The 19,363-nt window shown below is 45.3% G+C and overlaps 1 long non-coding RNA gene and 3 other non-coding genes across 4 annotated transcripts in view; 1 reads left to right on the forward strand and 3 right to left on the reverse strand.

Annotated features, from left to right (window-relative positions):
• The window catches only part of LOC139082933 (uncharacterized), a 68,392-nt gene that overhangs the window by 3,681 nt on the left and 45,348 nt on the right, over positions 1–19,363 (reverse strand). The window contains exon 2 of the long non-coding RNA XR_011539307.1: positions 12,766–12,948. This is a non-coding gene — a long non-coding RNA (uncharacterized lncRNA). The remainder of the gene's footprint in view (positions 1–12,765; positions 12,949–19,363) is intronic.
• On the forward strand, positions 7,074–7,145 carry TRNAC-GCA (transfer RNA cysteine (anticodon GCA)). Its single transcript has one exon. It is a non-coding gene; the product is annotated as a tRNA-Cys (tRNA).
• On the reverse strand, positions 10,810–10,881 carry TRNAC-GCA (transfer RNA cysteine (anticodon GCA)). The gene has a single exon. It is a non-coding gene; the product is annotated as a tRNA-Cys (tRNA).
• On the reverse strand, positions 19,182–19,253 carry TRNAC-GCA (transfer RNA cysteine (anticodon GCA)). Its single transcript has one exon. It is a non-coding gene; the product is annotated as a tRNA-Cys (tRNA).

Here is a 19,363-nt window from a genome sequence, read left to right on the forward strand (position 1 = left end):
CTGCTCCATATCAGTGCTGATAACTCTGAGGACATGTCTATTTTAAATCAAACCAGCAAACGTAAACAGGCTCTCATTTACTAAAGATCATTTCATATCACGTTAAATAACTGTCTTTCAGAAGTTTTGACATATTAATCAAAGACTACATCTCGTTATGAGAGATTTTGAATCTTCTCTTTTCTGAAACAGAGGTTTCCCAGAATGGCCATTACAATGTTAAGTTATCTCAAAAGTTTACTTATTTTTACTTGTTAAATTTTAGATCAGGAATTTTGGGGGAGTTGAAGGTCAGCCCAGCTTTCTGGGAAGCTCAGCAAGAGAGCAGACAAAAGCAGCAGGTTTGGGTTCGGCTGTGGGCATGTTTAATTATTATTATTTTTTTCTTAAAGAGGCAGTAAAGTATTTCTGAGTTTATTTAGAAGCCTCAAAAGATTAAAACAGGCTTCCCGTTATTGTAGCTGGCTTTTTCCAATTGCATATGTAAATACACCAGTTTGGGTAAACTGAAACTGCCCCATTTAAGTATATCAATTTTTACAATCTTTTATCTTAGTTTTGCAACTCATACTTTGAATTATAGCTTATATTAGAATTCATTAACATGTTTTGGCATTACAATATTGCATAGGGGAAGCATTCCCAGCTAGACATAACATTTATTTCCAAAGCAAATATCCAGGCAAAGTTGACATAACCTCTTCATATAATATTAGCTTAAACACTTTAATTTTTATAGTCTTATTAACATTAGCCTAACTGTTGCCCCAAACAATTGCTAGTCAGGTTTTTTAATTGTGATTTCTGCCTTCTGATCTTTTAAAATTTTTCAAACTGGGGTGAACAGAACTGGTTTGTCTGATGTCCTTTAATGTTGGGGGGCTAATAGAGGGGTCCCTTTAGCCCATCCAACCTTAGGCAGTGTTTTATTAAAACCTTTGTTTTAGTTTTATTTATATCTGTTCCAATTATCCCATTTTAAAAAAATAGTTAAAGATTTTCATCCTGTTGGGATGAGTCCTGTGACTCTTTTCTTTTTGATTTTTCTTTGTTAACTTAATGTTTTTATTCGCATCTGTAAGACCATGAGAAGAAGCTGAGACCCCCAAGTTTGATTAAGTTCTCAAGACTAGTCACTGTATTTTTCTTTTAATTTAGTCTTTTCAGAGGTACCAATAAAACAGCTGTTTATCATGAGAGCTCTCTAAAAAGTTTTCCAACTTGAGGATCCATTGTTTGGCCATTTTTTTTTTTCTCTCCAGAGTCTAAAGAATATTGTGGCCACGTGGTGCTACAAAAGAAAATCATCCCTCTTCATATATTGGCTTATAGCTATAGGTCGACCATCAGCCAAAGTTTTTCCCAGGGGGCTCTTAGGTGGCATAGATGCAGGACTTCCCATGTTAACACTTTTAAAAGGATAGACAAACAGATAAACAACAGCAAACACCAAATAAGTGCGCTTTCCCAAATACCCTCAGCCACAAACGAAAGCCAAAACAAAGACCAAAATAAAAAACCAAAGTGCTTCCAGTCCCGGCTTAGTCTGTGTCCTACACTCGGTGGGCGCCCAACAAATGAAGATCCGGTATGTAGATCTTCCCAAATGAGCAAGGACAAGGGACCTCGGTTGTGCACACCCGGGGGATTTACCAAAATTTGGCTGGGGCATCATGACTTCAAAACAAATGGAGCCCAGAGGGCTGCCAGGTACCCATTATTTCCAGCCGGTCCTGTTGGAAAAGGGTAACACAAAGACAAAAACAAAAACTACCAGCTACTTACAAGAGACGTCTTCCTAAGTCCTGAACCTAGTTTCTTCCACCACCAAAGCAAAATCGCCGTGGGCCAATGACATCTGGTTAGCAGCCAGTTGCTTGGGGCTGTCCCTGAGACAAGGGGCTCAGGCAGCTGCAGGACAGCTTCCAGGAGAGGCCTTTAGCCAGAGGCTGGTGTGCCACAGGCAAGACGGCCACTTGGGACATGGTCCCATCTGGGTTGCCAAATTGATATCAAACCTGAAGTGAGCTTGCTCACCTGTTGTGCAGCAAGCCAATCTCTGACACTGCATGCAGCGGAAGAAAGTAGGACTTTATTACCACATAGCACTGAGCAAGGAGAAAGAGCAGCTAACGTTGAAATCCCAAACTCCCCAAAAAGCTAAAAGGAAGGGTTTTTATTGGAGGTTTTAGGTAGCGGTCGGGGAGCATATGGCCCTGCTGGTCAGAGCTTTCCCACCAGCCTGTCTTTGGCCTTGAGACTACTTGTAGAGAGGAGGGAGCCCGTGACCTTGCTGGTCAGCAGCTTTTCCACCAGCCTGTATCTCTTTGCGGGGAGGAGATAATGAATCCAGGTCCTTGTCCTTGGTGGTGTCTGTCTCCAAGGGGAATAGTGGATTCTGGAGCCAGGAAGCCAGGGAGTAAGCAGGGAATGAGTGTTTTGGTTTTAACTCCACATATGTTGGGTTTAATGTGGGGGAACCGATATCAGGGTCAGTATCAATGAGTGCCACCCTGCCTCCTTTATTCTCTTTAGAAAACCTTGTTTTCTACTTGACTGTGAAGACCACAGCCGTATGGTGTGAGGTCACTCAGCACCTGCTCTCATCCCCTCCAGCCTAAGAGAAAACAAGTCTTTCTCCTCCTGTTTAGAGCAAATCCCGTGTTCTTGATCCACCCCTCTGCTCTCCTTGGGATCTTATTCCATCAATTATATCCTCTCTTTTTGGTTCACACATTTTTACACATTCATATATTTACTGGCCCCTCACTGTATGCAAGGAATCCTGCAGGCACAAGGTTGCAGTGATTATGGAAAGTATGATGTGTGCTATGATACAAGTACAGGGTGCCACAGGAGCACATGGCAGGGGACCCACCCATCAGGAGGATGAAGGAAGGCTTCCTAGGAGAACCCCATTCTCTGCCCAACCCCCTTCCCTCCGTATGCTCCACTTCACTGCTCTTGTCAAAGTCACCATGACCATCTGTCACGCTGATTCTCAGTCTTAGACTCAATCTCTCAGGAGCACTTTTTTCCATTGACTTTCAACTGTCACTGTTTTTATTTGTTTTGTTTTCTTCATACCTGACTGCCACTTTTTCTCAGTTTCTTTTGATGTTTCCTCCTCAACATTCCAACTTCTAAACATTCAAGGGCCCACGACTTGGTCCCCAGACCTCTTCTCTTTTCTACTCACATTTGCTCAGTGATCTCGTTCAGTCCCATGGGTTTAATTGGCAGATGACCCCCAAATTTATGTCCTGCGCTAGGACCTCCTCTTTCAACTCCAGCTTCATTTCGACATCTCCACTTGGCCATTTAACAGAAGGCTCCAACTTAGTACGCCCCAAATTGAACTCCTGATTTCCATTACCTGCTCAAATTTCATTTCTGCTGCCATCTCCCACTAGCTACCGTCTCCCGGCCAGTAGAATGGTAACTCTGTTCTACTAGCTGCTCGGGCTGAAATCCTTGGTCTTATCCTTGATTTTTCTCTTTCTCTCACACCCTGCATTCATATCATTGGCAAATCCTGTTCACACTACTTCAGAATTCATCCAGAATCTGAGCACTTCTCATCCCCTCCACCGTTACTGCACTAGACAAAGCCACAATCATCTCTTACTTAGATTATTGCAATAACTTCTTAAACTTATATGCTTGCTTCCATCCCTGCCCTCTAGTGTCCCCACAGCAGCCAGAGGAGGAAACCAGCTTATGTCATTCCTCTGCTCAAAATCCCCAAACAGCTTCCCATCTCATTCAGAGCAAAAGCTGACGTCCTTACATGATCTAGCCCAATGACGAGTAAAATAGACACGGTCTCAGGAAACTAGAGGGGTAGGTAGATAGTTAAAAATATTCAAAAAAATGAAAAAACTGAAAATTAGGAGAAATGTTGGATAAGACGCAGTGATACTATAAGAACGTATCACTGGGATATCTAAGCTATTTCAGGAGGCAGGGAAATTTTCCTTCAGGAAGTGATGTTTGAGTCATTTTACAACATACTGGTAAGAAAAAATACTGTGCAGCTAATAGACAAAAGTCGTGTGTGTCCCACTGGGGCTGATGTGCAAAATTCCCTCTCATGGGGGTCGAGGACACATTGCCTGCTTTTTCCAGGGCACCTCCTGTCCATTTTAGCTGCAGAAGCTGGTGCCAGAATTCAGCTGCTTTGCCCAGCTTAGGCTTCTGCACAGTGAGAGGAGCAGGGGATATGACCCCCCATTCACCACACTCTCATCGCTCACTGTGGTCTCCTCTGGTGCTGCCTCCACATGGGCCCGGTATGGGTTTAATTTTCCCAACCCCTTTCCAGCCTCCCTGAGAGAAGATAGTCCTAGATATTCTCTATATAGATAGTATCTAGATAGTTCTAGATAGTTTCTTGGCATGTTCTAGACTGCCAAGTTGGGACACCAGGAGCCAGTCTTTAGTGCATGCCTCCTCCCAGGAGACAAGTTCTCCTTTATAAGGTAGAATTTGCCATCAGAAAAGATGTTTGCCAGCCCCTCCTCTTCCCTTGCGGAGGGCAGGATTCCAGCCTCTGGAGGTGGGGCAGGGAGAGCAGCAAATCTGCCTGACTGACTTCCTTGGGTCCATCCTCTTGCTTTCCCGGCCTCTTGGGTCTTTGTTACTGCCTCTGGTCTTGCTATGAGCCATGTTCTGCTCTGGCATGGTCAGTCATGCCCGGGGTTCCACTTGCAGCCCTCAGCATGCAGGTGCCCTTTCAGTGGGAACCTACCCCAACTACTGTTACGTCAACCCTTTAGTCTCCCTACGATGAGCACATTAGGTTGGGTAGTTTATGCTGTTTTCCTCACTGAAAGGTTAGGGCAGTTTCATAAGGGAATTATAATGCAGGAGATAAGAAAGGAGGATGGGCCCAGACTCTGGCCAGGGTGGCCAAGGGCGGTCCCGTTGACTCCTTGTTGATATTCTCTCCAACAAGAGCTGCAGGCCGGTGGCTACTTCCATTGGTGGACTCCATAAAGGAAGCCACCCCCTAAGGACAGTCACTGACTTTTTTAGGGCTGGTACAGCCGAAATCCTGACTGAGAAAACGGGGGCTCGCTAGTGCTGGGGGTCTGTAGGTCCATTTCAGGCATAGGGGACTTCGGTTTCCTCCTCCACTGAGCTCGCCTCTTTCTCGGGACTCCCCCCACAACCCAGTCCGGCCATCTCCCTCTTAAGGGAAGGGGGCTTGTCAGTTCTCCTGCCGTGTGTATGATTGCGTGCTGAGCGGGGGCCTATCCTTTCCTTGATTGTCTTGCTCCAAGTAGGAATATAAAAACCCCCCTCTGCCTTTAAAAGCTGTCATCATCGCTTCGACTTTATTGCGAGCCTCAGCTGGCTTGAGGTGAGCGTGCCTCCCACTATTTTCACAGACTCCCACAGTCTGTGTGCTCCTCAGGTGTGCCCTACTCCACCGTTGGCACCAGTTCCTCAGAGACAGAGGCTTCTGGGGAACCCATAGGAGGTCAGGGTGGAGAAGGCAGGCGTGGAAGAGGGCAGGAGTATGACTCGCCTCAGGTGTGGCTGAGGGGACAGGGGTGAGGTGCCTCAGGGCCTGGGTGGTGCTGGCTATAAGTCACAGGCAGGGGATTGCCCCTGGCCCACTGCATGGGTGTCCTTTGCCCTCAGACCAACCAAGGACATCATGCCATCTAGCTGGGTGTACTGTGGACAACCGGCGTGTGAAACCTCAAAGTGACAACATCAGAGGGGAGGGGGCTGAGAACCAGCAGAAATGAGAATTGCCTGAAACTCACGCGGCAGAGGCAAGGGATGAAAGAAAGGCCAGGGGGGTTCCGGATTGGGAGCTGCCTGTTTGGGATCTGAGGAAGAGGGTGGAATCACGATGACTGTGGCTGGAAGGCAGGAAGACTTCCTGGAGGCTACGTGTAGTGCTTTCTCTCACTCATTTTTAACCACTCAGTAACTGTAGACACCTGGACACAGTGTAGACACTTTTCCAGTATAAACTGGAAAATAAAAGAACCCCCAACCCATGCCCTGGGAGTAACTATTTGGCTTATTTCCTTCCGTAAGAGAATTTATATATATACTCGTACACATGTATAAAGATATGGTTATATATAAATATCTTTGAATGTGTGTATATATATAATAATATGTATATGTCGTATCTTTTTAAAAGCCCAAATGAGCTTACACCATATGAATGTCACGCAATTTATTTTTTTCACTTAATGGTATTGTTTAAGCGTCTTTCCATGCGAGGACTCTGGACCTATTTTACCTTTTACTGTTGTACCATATCCCGTGCAATGACTGTACCATCATGTTTGTCACCTAGTCCCTGTCCATGGATATTTAGGTGCTTTCCAGTTTATTGCTAACACAAAAAAAATGGCTACAATGAGCCTCCACATACACGTGTCTTCGTGAACTCATATGAGTATTTCTGAAGGATACATTCCTAGAAGTGGATCTCTTCTAGGGTATAATTTTTCTTAAGCATCATTTTTTCTTACAAAAGCCTTTTTACAAAAAAAGGCTTTTTTTTTTTTTACAAGGCTTTCTTTTTTTTACAAATGCCCAAGATGGAAAAGTTGAAAGATAAATAAGAGCACATTAAAAAGCTGAAATCATCTATAATCCCTCCCAGGCACACTGTTTTGTCATCTTCCTTTTCACTTGATGAATTATCATGAACATGATTCTATCTCATCAAATAATCTTCAGATGTGAGCTCTGAACCTTCTTTCAGCACAAGGGAAGGCACGGCCACTGGTCAGTCACAGTTATGTCACCGTCCCAGTGTGCTCGACATACAGTAGATGCTCAATATCTGCTATTGTTGAAGAGCATTATCTGGATGATTTTAAAGATCTCCCTACCTGTAAAGGTCAAGAAGGCTACCAGGGGGTCCTCAGTCAGGTGCACATAGAAGAGACAGGGGAAGAGGCAGGGCTGGTTCACAGCAGGAGAGAGGACAGAGCTCAGAGAAGTAGAACAGGCCAGGACGTCCCAACCAGCAAGACTGAGTCCTGGTGTGTCAACACAGGTAAAAGGTGTTAATTATGCCCCCCCCTTCCAGGTCAGGGGGTATAGCTCAGGGGTAGAGCATTTGACTGCAGATCAAGAGGTCCCCGGTTCAAATCCGGGTGCCCCCTGCTTTGCCTCACTTTTAGTCCACTTAATCCCCAAGTGGGTGCTGTATCACCGGTTCCCCCAGGCCATGACACAGGAAGAAGATGAAGCAGATCAAGCTCTTTGACCCACAACTCCTCAGAAAGTGCAGACACATTCTGCATTTAGAGACGCTCCCTCAGGTGAATTGTACCACATTGAAGTTTACAAGGCACAGATCCCTGCCCCCAGTCCTCGTGGGTCTCACTCAGCTCCAGCCTGAGATTTCCCTGTTTACAGGAGCTCGAATCTCAGATCCATTTGATTCCCAGAGAGAGGGCTGAGTATGTCTCCATCTCCTGCTGTTTGCTCCAAGCACCCCACATGGGCTACATAACACTGGAGTAGTTGAAGCAACAGGAGTATCATGTACCCCTACAGTGGAGTAGCTGCCTAGCTTCCTGAGCTCAGCATGCTGGGCTGTGGGTCAGGGGCCCTAGCCTAAGGCTCCATGCCCTCAGGTCCTAGAGGTCCCACAGGGGCCTACTCCAGACTCACAGAGCCACATCCAGCCCTGCCCTGACGAGGGCCTGGGGAAGAGCAGGATTCTGGTTGGCTTTGTGGGACTAACGTCAAGGAGTGAGAGAGTGGAGAAGGTGGTGGAGGAAGTCACCTGGGGCTTCCCAGAGGGCTGGCCTGATCCTCCTCACCTCTTTTCTCTCTCTCCTCAGTGCAGAATCATGGGTTCCAGAGAGGAAAAGGAAGCTGGAAAATCAGTGGGTAAGAATAAGAACAGGTAAGGAGCATCTGTCCTTAAAAGCTCATCTCATTATGATTGTCTAATGAAGACCTCTGACCTCTGTGATTACACCTGAAACTCCTTCAGAACACTGAGCTACGTCTAGTCAATCCACAAGACCTGCTCTACTGAAGACGGACGGCATTCCTGCTCACCATCGCCTTCTGCACAATCCTCTGCCTACCCCCAACAATCCACAGCCAAGGACATCTGTGTAAAAGCTATGGCTGTGTCAGTGGAAGGCCTTTGGACTAAATTGAAGCCATGGTTCCCCAGCTGGGCTGCCCATCACAGCATCTGGTGTGTGAGGTGGTGAGAGCAGGGAGAGAGTTTCCACGGAAATAAAGTTCATAGGATTCCTGTCAGACCTCCCGAATCAGAATACTTGGGAGGGGGGCCAAGAGACTATTTTTAAGAAGCTCACTGGATGATCCCCATGGAATGTCAGAATTAGGAACCACTGATTTAGTTTGGTGCTCCATGTTGTAGGCTTGAAAAGAGGCCATAATTAAGAAACATGCCCAAGCACACCTGATTAATAATAGGGTTTGGACCAGATCCCACATGGCTGGTCTTGGGTTCCTTCCACCCCCGCAACATTGGGGCAAGACACGAACTGGCCTACTGCCTTTACCTGCTTCCCATAGCTGAGCCCTCACTGGGTCAGATGAGACAGATCTTCCCCGGAAATGACCAGAATGATTTCCACCCTACATCTAGTACTAAATGAGATAAGCTCACAGGGGCATGGGAATCTGAACCACGCACCTCTTGACCAACAGTCAGCTCTCTTCCCCTGAGCCAGGAGTCCACTTCAAACTGTCTCCTAATTGATACCATTTCATGGTGGTGACCTCCCCAGGGAGAGACCCTCCATAACCCATTCATTTCTGTTTATCCCTGGTCAGCCCCATGTCCTGCCTGACTCACCCTCTCCTAGTCATAAGCTCTCTCCCCTTTCCCACTGACCCCTCATGTGAGTGACCAGAGGCCTCCTTTGCCCTGCCCGGCACCTTCCCTTCTCCTGTCTCTGGCTGGTGCGCTTTCTTCTCACTGGACCCCTCCCCTCCGCTTCTTTCCTTCCTCCACTTCCTCCCCAGCCTGTTTGTTCTAAAATCTCCCCAGTTCTCCCCACCCTCATCCTTTAGACCACAGCCTGGACTTTGCTTTCTTTTCCATCTTCTACCTTTTCCTCCTCTTCATCCCAAGGCCAAATCTGTGAGCTGAGACCAGGGGAGGCATTTGGCCAGAAAGGCTGAAGCCATCCTCCCGGTGAGCAGCCCCACCTGCCTGGATCATCAAGGCATCAAGGTAGGTGCACTGACCCCTGATGCCTCATATCAGGGGTCAGCACAACTGGAGGGGCAGGGATTGGGCTTAAAGCTGCCTGTTTGGGAACCAAAACCCAAAGGGGCTTCTGACCTGGGATGGGGACCGTCTCCCTCTGCGGGCTGAGCCGTGGCCCAGAGAAGTCCGAACACACCCACATCTCCCATACAAAGACAGATCTGCAGGAGGCCCCGCACTGTCCCCTCTGGGAGCCACAGGCCGGGTGGATTTCAATCTGTAGCACAAGGATTATGATAGGTTGGAAAGACCCCTAGGTGTTTTCAGTTATCACGAGTGGGCAGCTTCTGCATTTGGCGGGTGGGGCCAGGGTGAGGGACACTGTGAGCAGCTCTGTCTGTCGTGATGAGAGAGGCTGCTTCAGCTGCCATGGGGATCTGGTGGCCTTTGGCATTTGTTTGGATCTTCGTATTGATTTCTCCACTTCCTCTCATAAATCTCCTGTACAACTTTTGGAGTACTGTTCTCTGAGAAATACCCCAACTTTCATGCAAGAGACCAGGGAGGCACTGAATTTAGCAACTGCAGGATCACATTTTGCCTCTGGCATTACGTTTTGTCGCATGGTGCCTTAGATTCTCTCAGCACGGTCATTGAAAGCCCCGTGTGCCCTACTGTGCATTGAATGAAGAAGCTGGACTTTGATCTAGTCATTTCTGGTGTGTTAGAATCAGCCCCCGCCCCTGCAGCTTCTCATCCCGTCTTAAGGCAGCAGTAACCGGCCGTCTTGCTCTCACTGGGCACTCCATTTCAGCTGACCACAGGCAGCAATTTATTTAGCTTCCAGGAACCCTGGTCTGCTAGACTCCCATCGAGGAAGGGCGACCTGGACTTCTACTGACTTAGTAAAACTAGGTCTGACAATTAACCCCACCTCCCACACACTCCCATTTCTATGAGGAGCTCTTGCTTGCAATTCACTCCTGGTAGCAATTACTATACTAGCCACAGCACACAGGTGTGTGCATGTGACTACCTGCCTCTGTCTAACAGAAACAGATGGGACCACGGCTGACAGGCCATCAGGAGCCCATGGCACCGGAGGGAGGGTGGGAGAGCCCATGGCCAGAATCACAGCCAGGGCAGGAGCCTCTGCTGCCCCCGCTGGACACTGGATGAGCCACCAGCCCTGCATCAGAGGCTGGAGCTCTGCCTCCCTGAAATGAAGTACAGTCGGTCTCCTGCTTCTGTATTTCGCTCACTCCACAAGTCTGAGCTGGGCCCTTGGCCAGCAGTCATGGGGCAGCAGTATTTGGCACATTTGTTTGGTATAGCAGGTTGCAGAGCTGTGCTTTCCAGAGACTCACACTATTTGGGATTGCTGAAATAAACGAAGAAGGTTCGGGTGCTGGGAAGTCAAAGAATAATACATATTTCCACTTGAAGCCAAAAGAGAGGGGCTGACTATCACACTGGGGTTGGGTGATGGAGTTCACTTGGGTCTGTGAGAAACACAGAGTGAACCCCTCAGGTCCTGGCCCACCTCTTCTCTCTTCCCTCCTCATAGAGGGTTCAATGTTGGGGGGGCAACAGCTGTTATAGGGGATAAAAGCAGACATGTTAGGGGGCACCTGGATTTGAACCAGGGACCTCTTGATCTGCAGTCAAATGCTCTACCCCTGAGCTATACCCCCACCTGCTCACTTGTGTCTAATAAACACCCTAAACCTGTAGAGCCACACCCTGGCTGGCACCATCTTGAGATGTGTTCTTGCTAGTGCTCTGCCATCACACACCCCTGCAAATTGATGTCCTTTCTACTATGCCAGCCCCTATCCCCGGATCTGTACACACTTGACTGCCACCTCTACTTATAACCAGCATCCTTCCTTCCCTCAGCCCCGGGTGAAGGCCTGTCATTGAAATCATGAAGGTTTGCAGCTAGAACATTCTTCAGACTCACCTAGAAGAGCAGGACTCAGAACTGGCTGCTCAACAGACCCTTTGAGGTGAGGAGGGGGTGGGCAGGGCTGGGAAAAGTGAAAGTTCTTGGGCCCCACCTGAGAACCCCTAAGCCAGACTCTCTGGGAAGGTGACAGGGACAATGCATGCTTCTAACAAGCTCCTGGTGATTTTGACTCACAGACAGTTTTGGAGGTATTAATTTAATCTGTGCCCTTCATGGTATAGATCTGAAAAAGTGACAGTAATTAAAATCATGCCCAAACAAAACACACCTGATTAATGACCAGGTTCATGACTAGAATCCACGTTTATGATTGAGGCCTCTTTGCACTAAACACTCTGGGCAGGAGAGGAGAGGAGCTGCCCCCTTTATTTCTCCTCTTCTTCCCCCATTTTCTCCTTTTGCTTCATCTTTCCATATGACAGACGGAAGAAGTATCCTGAAGAGAAGATGCAATCCATGGAAAAGTGATGAACGGGGAATGAGGGAGATTTATGGTCACTGGAGCACAGACACAGGACAGAATGAAGGCAAATACGTGGTCAGAACAAAAGGACGAGCCAACAAGTGACACACAGACTTGAGCAAGAGGCTACTTAATATGTAGTCAAAGACGTGCCCCTGTTTCCCCTTTCTGTCTAGACTTTCCTGATTAGCCCCATTTCACCCCTGTCGTCCCACGGCATCTCCCCAGGATCCAATGTGTATTGTAATCTCTCCTCGTTTCTAGTGAACTAGGGGAACTGACCCATGAACCTCATTTAGACAGACCTCCATCTGGCTTTGAACTTGCTCTGTCCTTCCACAAAGCCTTATCACATGACTTCCAGAAATCTTTCCCGCCCAGAACCCTGCCGCCTCCTCCCATAGGGTGGTGCCAAGCTGGAGAATCACTGTGTAGAGCTGGAATCTTCCTTCTTTCCTTCCCTCCTACTTAAGTTTTATCTTTGCTGACCCACTCCCTGCACTCTTTCTCAAGCTTACCCTCACTCTCAGCACATTGGTTTACTTTGGGCTGTGTCTTGTGTTTCTTACTCTCTGCTCTTCCCCCTCTTCTCATTTCCTATTCCTTGGCTTTTAAAGAAAGATGCCTTACCAGAGAGGTCACAGCGCCATGCTGGTCCGAAACCATCAGTTCGGCATGGCTGGATCACGTGGGGCCAGGCACGAGGACTGGCTATGTAAGCACTCAAACCCAGGCCTCCAGCATCCCCTGGACTGGGACCAGGGATTTCGTCCTGTGTGGACCTTTCTGCTGGAAGTTACCACTATGAGGCCAAAAGACCATATAGATCCCCCAGGATTCAGAGAAAGAACAATCATCCAAAGGGGCATGGCATATGGAGAAAAGAACAGTAGGAACGATGTCAGGGAGGTAGAGCCCAAAATTCATTGTGATTTGTGAAGGAGGATCAGGGCAAAGACAGAGCGTTTTCTTCTTTTTCTTCTTGAGGCAATAATCTATTTAATATTTTGATTATAAATACACTTCCAATATAGAAAATGTAATTTCTCTAACGTGCCTTGTAGAACTTAAGAATATGGCATGTAAAGTGTTAAAAGATTAACAGGTTAGGAAACACAAATAAGCAGGAAGAAAAAATTAAGTTACCTGTAATGTCATCAGCTAAACAAATGTTAATATTTTGACACCTATACATCCAAATTTATAGCTTAGAATCAAATTTCTTCCTAGGAGAAAAGTTCAGCTAGTCACTAGCCACTTGGTGGTCTCCCTCCAGGCTTTCTCTCCCTTTGGCCTCTGTGTTCACTTCGAAACATTCCTATTCCTTTCCTGAAAATGAAAAAGAAAGTAGGAGTTAAAGAATTCGGTTTTGTCATCAGGCCTTTATGCTTGTTTCTACTGAAAAATAACTCTTAAAACCACATTTGTGGAATTTTCTTCAAGGTAGGATGAAGGAGCTTGTGGCATGCTAGTAGCCCTGCCAAGAAGAACTAGAGGAGTCAGTTGATCAATGAAACTCACACTTTAAAGGCATCAGAGAATTGCAGAAGCAGCAAAGACTGGACGAGAGGGATGAGAGAGCCTCTTAGAAGTGAGTTGAAAGGCTGCAGCCACATTTTACCTGGGGATATTTTCCCATCTTGGGTGCAGGCTGACAAACGGGGCTAAGCAGAGGGCTGCTGCCAGGGGACTGAGGAACCAGCAGAGCTTTCAGTGGCCTCTCAGGGTTAGAGGGACAAAATTGGAGACTTGGAGGACATCACACATCTAGACATTCGCTGAATTCTGTAAGTATGTAGGGCAAAAAGCTACAAAACTAAGCAAAAACCTCTGAAAAAGCAGAATAGAATTTACAACAGTCTCATGGTACTGAGAAGCTGAAAATCCACCAGGAAGGGGCCCCTGAGAACACATCAGGAGAGAGTGAGAGCCCTGGAGGGGGTGGTGAGTTGACACTGATGACCTGCAGCCACTGTTTCCCTGAGACACTTGCCAATTCTGGGCCCAGCGAGGGGCTGAGCTTCCAGTGTCGGCACCAGCACAGAGATGCCAGGAAACATAAAGACCAAAAGAGCTTTTGGCAGTTGTGCAGTGCTGAATGTAGAAAATGGAGACTTTGGGGTCCTTAAATATAGAACTAGTTTCCCTTCCTCAAGGTAACTGCTGTACTATGAAAGTTCCATGAAGCAAGAGGCTAGAAATCTAAGCCCAAACCCTCTAAAAGAAGAATAGATTTTCCTGTATTTCAGGGCTGAAGAGACAAAGAAACTTTCCAGGTTTGCTGGAAACAAATCTGGGAGGGCCACACTCTAAGACTGGGACAAGACACAGGTAGAAAGAGTATTACCAAAACTGCATTTTTGTTTTTCTTACCAGGAAAGACTTCTCATCCCCTTATTGGTTTAAGGGAATCAGCCCTCAACTATACCCTTCCTTCAGAAAAAAGAATGAACTCTGTCTAGTGGAATATAATTTCATCTGGGGCCTTTATTCTTTGAATACACAAAGTCTGGCATTCAATAAAAATTACTAGATTACCAAAAGACAGAGCCATATGAACGAAAACTAAGAGAAAAAAATCAGACGATAGAAGCAAGTGATCTAGATGTTGGATTATAGAATTTAAAATAACTTTTATAATACATTTAAGAAAACAGGGAAATGGAGAAAATGGGAAAAAGTATGGAGAATTTTGCCAGTTATAATTTATAAGAAAAAAATAAAAGGAAAGTCTAAAACTAAAAAGTACAATATTTAACATTAAGAATTTAATGCACGTGTTTAACAGGAACTTGGGCACAGTGGAAGACAGGATTAGCAAATAAGAAAACAAATCAATAGAAAAATAACGAAATTGAAGTACAGAAAGGGAAAGAATGGACAAAAATAAAAAAAAAATAGGAGACAAATGGGACACAGTTAAAAGTATGTTATTGAAATCTCAAAAAGAGATGACAAAGAAAATGGTGTAGAATAGAGATTTAAAGGAATAATTGGGGAGCATTTTCCAAAATGTATGAAAAGATCAACCTACCAATTTATGAAACTTGTGAGACAAACGGAAGATAATACAAAGGAAACCACACCTAACTACATCATCATAAAACTGATTTTGAAAAAGACAGAAATCTGAAAGAGAACCTGAGAAAAACTCAATTTTTTACGATTGACAACTGACTTATCAACAGAAATTATGGTATTCAGGTGACAATGGAACAGGATTTTCACAGCACTGAAAGAAAATAGCCCTAGAATTCTATACAACAGTAATTAGTTTAAATACAAATTTATTAAAAGCTTCTATTAAAATGTAAGATTTCCAGACTGAATGGGAAAACAAAAACCCACTATAAGCTACCTACATGAACCTCATGTTAAACACAGGGACACAGAAAAATGGAAAGTGAAAGTATAAATAAAGATACTCTACGCAAATACTAAACAAAAAGGCTAGTGTGGCAATATTAACGTGATGCAAAATATGCTTTGTCAGTCAGCACTTCCACAGATAAAAATAATATTTTAAAATGATAAAGAAGTCAGTTCATCAGGAAGATATTATAGTTCTACATCTAATTGCACCCAATAACACAGTTTCAAAATATATGAAACAAAAATGAAGAGAACTAAAAGGATAAATAGACAAATCCTCAATCCTAGTAGATGTTAACACATCTTTCTCAATAGTTGATAGAACACGCAAACAAAATGTCAGTAAGGATGTGGAGAATCTGAATAACAGAACTAACAAACATGACCTAATTGATATACATAAATTAGGATACAAGCAAGAAGGAAAGATGTTGTGACAAGGAAGCAGAACACAAAGAGATCCTGGGAGGGGGACAATGTTCTATTTTTGAGCTAGGCAGTGGATACCTGAGTATCTATAAGTATTTATTAAACTGTACTAAATTGTACATATAAGTACATATGTGCTTTTCTGTATGTATATTTTACAATTAAAAATCCATTTATCGGTACTTTCGTACACTACTGGTGGAAGTGCACATCCACATGTCTTTTCTGGAGAGAAACTTGGCAATATAAAGGTTTCAAATATGCACATGCAGAAATTCCATGTCTAGGAATTTATGCTAAAAGCAAAACCAGATGAAAAACAGAGACGCATCTTTAACAAGACCTTTTTCAGGTAGTACGTAAGGGTGGAAATTAGAAACTGCACAGATGTCCAGCAAAGGAGGGTTGGCTAAATAAACTAATAGCAGCCGTACGGAAGAATCCTATGTAGACACGACGAAAGGTGTCCTGAAAGGTTTTTTATTAGCATGAAAAGTTATCAAGACTTTTTAATGTTAAAATACAATAAAACAGGAAGAATAGTTTCATTTTTGTGAGAAAATTATATCATATTGTAAACATATATTATCCCTGAATTGACCTATTTGCATATATAACCTATTTGCATATCTCCCAACAATTTAGTTTTGCTTAAAAAAAAAAAAGCAATGAGTCCAATTGCCTGTGTCACTTAAACAAGCATTGCTTTTATCTGAAAAGAAACTGATCCTAAAAGAATTGAAATGGGTCAGTGGAGACAGGTCCTGAATGCCCAAAACCTGCTCTCTTCCTGATGATGTTGCACGGAGGACCCAGCGTCCAGGCTGGTGGTCTCACAGCGCAGGGCTATCCTGATTCAGAGCCTCTGACCTCATTTTGCTGACTCCAATGCTTTTCTTATTTGGGAGAGTTCTTGCATTCCTGGAGAGCCAGATACATTTTTCTTACAAAGCTTCTGTCCCTCACCCACTGGCTGTTCCAAGCATGTCGTCAAGTAGCGCTTCCAATTGCTGGAAGTAAGGAGAGGGTGCAGGCAGTGGTATCAGTTGGTGTTTTTTCACAAAGTGCTTAATTTAAGGAAAGGATTTGTGGGAAACATCACAGAATTGCTAGGAAGCAGAGGACAAGGCTTGGGAAAGGCAGGACCAAGTCAGCCTCAGAGATCACAACAGCAATCTCACCGTGAGGCCAGAGTGGTCTGGGAATTGCATCTGCATGATCCAGAACCAACTACCCAAGATGCTTTGTCTCTGGCCATGGCTTGAATTCCAAGAAGAGAGCATCTGCAGGAGCCAGCTAGCATCAGGGCACACCCACCTCCCAGCTATAGAAGGTCCAAGGTTCCACTCCTACCAGACCATATCCGAGGAAAACTGGGATGCTATCAGGAAGGGGACATGGATGTTGGGAAGGCAAAAAAACTTGTGTATGTCCACGGCATCAGTTATTATTGAGACATTTGAATCAAGAAATGAACAGGAATGGTTGCTGTGTTCGCAATATGGAAATAGTTGTCACAATTGGACATATGAGAGAATGGGAAATTTAGCAGTTCAGCATTTTCCTGTTCTTTATCTTTTGTGTCTGTCAAATATCCCTTTGAACTCAGTATCAAGGCTGTTTCTCTTATTACAAAGTTCAACTTATTATTGGATAACAGCAGGAAGGCTAGACCATTACAGACATTCAAATGAGAGACACGAAAGTTGTGTGTGTGTGCATGAGTTAAATATTAGAACAAAGCTTTGGGTATTGCTGCAAATATAAAAACATATATATATACATACATGTAGGTAGCACTTGGCAACTAGGAACCACCCTGCCGTGTACTACCTACCTGCTCAGGGAGACCCTTTGAGTCTAAGTATTTTATCATTGCTGGCACCACCACCTGGGTAACAGGAAAAACTCCCAATAAAGGCTAAGGTGAGGGCAAGATGTAACAACTTGTCTTTCAAGTTTGAGGAGCTGTCCTGACACCTTCTCAAACTTCACTGGAGTGGCTGTTGCTGAAGTGGCAATTCATACAAGATGGGGCGAGCTGTGAGCCCACCAGGACTGCAATTGGACGATTTGCCTTTGTTTTTTTTTTTAGCAATCACAGTCATTCAGCAGCACGAGCTGAGTTTTCCAGCGCAGTCATCGGAAATCTGCCCATTTCCATCTGTGTCAGGAGAAGAGAATATAGATATTTGAGCTTTCCATTGTATGTCTTTGAGCTTCCCAAGGCTGTCAGACTTGGCTTGGGCCTTCGTACTGTTCTGGACTAACACTGGTCCCTGAAGGTTTTGTTCTCAGTGGGAAGTTTATTCCAAGAAGGACTGACACTCAAAATATTTAGCCACAGCTACAGCACAGACACTGACCAATCAGAATGAACGCCAGCCATAAACAGCCATTAAACGCCCACCAGATGAATAAGCTGCCTGGAATCCAGGTGGTCAGTTGCATCTCTGTGATCAATTACTCAGCTACTTTACAACTGACAGCCTTGGGCTCCCAGGTTGCCAGCCCTGAAGAATCAACAGGATTTCCACTTCCTTCAATCCCAAGTAGGACAGAAAACCAATCCTACATCCACCTCATTTTCTTTAAGGTCTTTTGCCTGCAAGCCACTCCAATTGTTGTATCAGCCAAGGCACATTGTTACAGAAACAGAAACTGGCTGTGCTATGGAAAAAGACACGGCACTCCTTGTCGGGGTGTCAGGGAGCTCCCAGCACTGCAGGAGAAGTTGGAGATGCAGGCCGGTGAGGCAGGGGGCACCCAAGGAAACCTGGCCAGCCAGGCTCTCAGGAAAGTTACACTGGTCAGGAAGCTGCTGGATGCTGCCTGAGTTCTGCCAACCCTGGAATTTGTGTCAATTGGTCTATGAGTGTAGTATGAGTCAGGGGCACCTGTTCGGCCAAAAGTGCCAGGGGGCAAAGGGAGAAAGTATAGCCTTTAATTTTGGCTTCTGCAGCTGCAAGCAGAGCCATTTCTTCCACCAGGGCTCACACAACTGGGGAGCCTCAAAACAGAGAAAGAAGGTTGAAAAGTTGGGGAAAAAAAGAAAAAGAAAACATATCTGAATTGGAATCAGGGACCTCTGGATCATCCAACAAATGCCTTACCCAGAAAGAACCAGTGTTGCCTAATGAGCATGTTTCAATTCTAGCTGTAATGCAGGAGTCGAGTTATCACCTAGCAGTGCTGTGCCACTACACCTGCCACCACCCTGCCATGCCCACATCTTCCTCAGTCTCCCACATTCTCCACCTCTACAGGCCTGGCCACTGTCTCTGTACTACAGATCTGCGTCCTGCCTTCCCTCAGTCCTGGGCTGAAGGCACTAGCTTGAAAATCATGGTTTAGCACAGTTGTTTAGGATGGCATAGTGTTGTAAGTTCCAAAATAATGTTCCAGTCACTTAATCATATGATGTTAGGATTGAGGTTAGCAGGGGAGTGTGCCTCTCAAAATCAAAGGTCCTAGGCCCCTCCTCAGTCCTATTAAGCCAGAATTTCTAGGAGGTAATCTGTATTTTTAATAAGGCCCTCATTAGGTCTGACAGTCAGGCTGGGTAACCTCTGATTAAGTGTGTTCCTCCATAAAATAAACTTTAAAGAGGAGCACTTTATTAAGAACTTCTGAAACACACAGATCATTAACACACAGCACCACAACTTCTGCCAGAGGAAGAGTGGTGAAGAGGATGGCTTCACGGTAAGTAAAACGCAACAGACCCTCTACACAATTTGGCAATAAAGCAAACAGACAGCAGGGGGCGCCCGGATTTGAACCGGGGACCTCTTGATCTGCAGTCAAATGCTCTACCCCTGAGCTACACCCCCTGGCCTAGGAAAGGTTCCTCCCTAGCGTATTTCACCTGTGGAACCACACCCAAGGATTCCAGAGCATGCCTTGATTTCTATCTGTTCCAAATCAGCTTATGGAGACTGGC

The sequence above is a fragment of the Equus przewalskii genome, chromosome 4, assembly GCF_037783145.1.
Source record: "Equus przewalskii isolate Varuska chromosome 4, EquPr2, whole genome shotgun sequence".
Classification (NCBI taxonomy): Eukaryota; Metazoa; Chordata; class Mammalia; order Perissodactyla; family Equidae; genus Equus; species Equus przewalskii.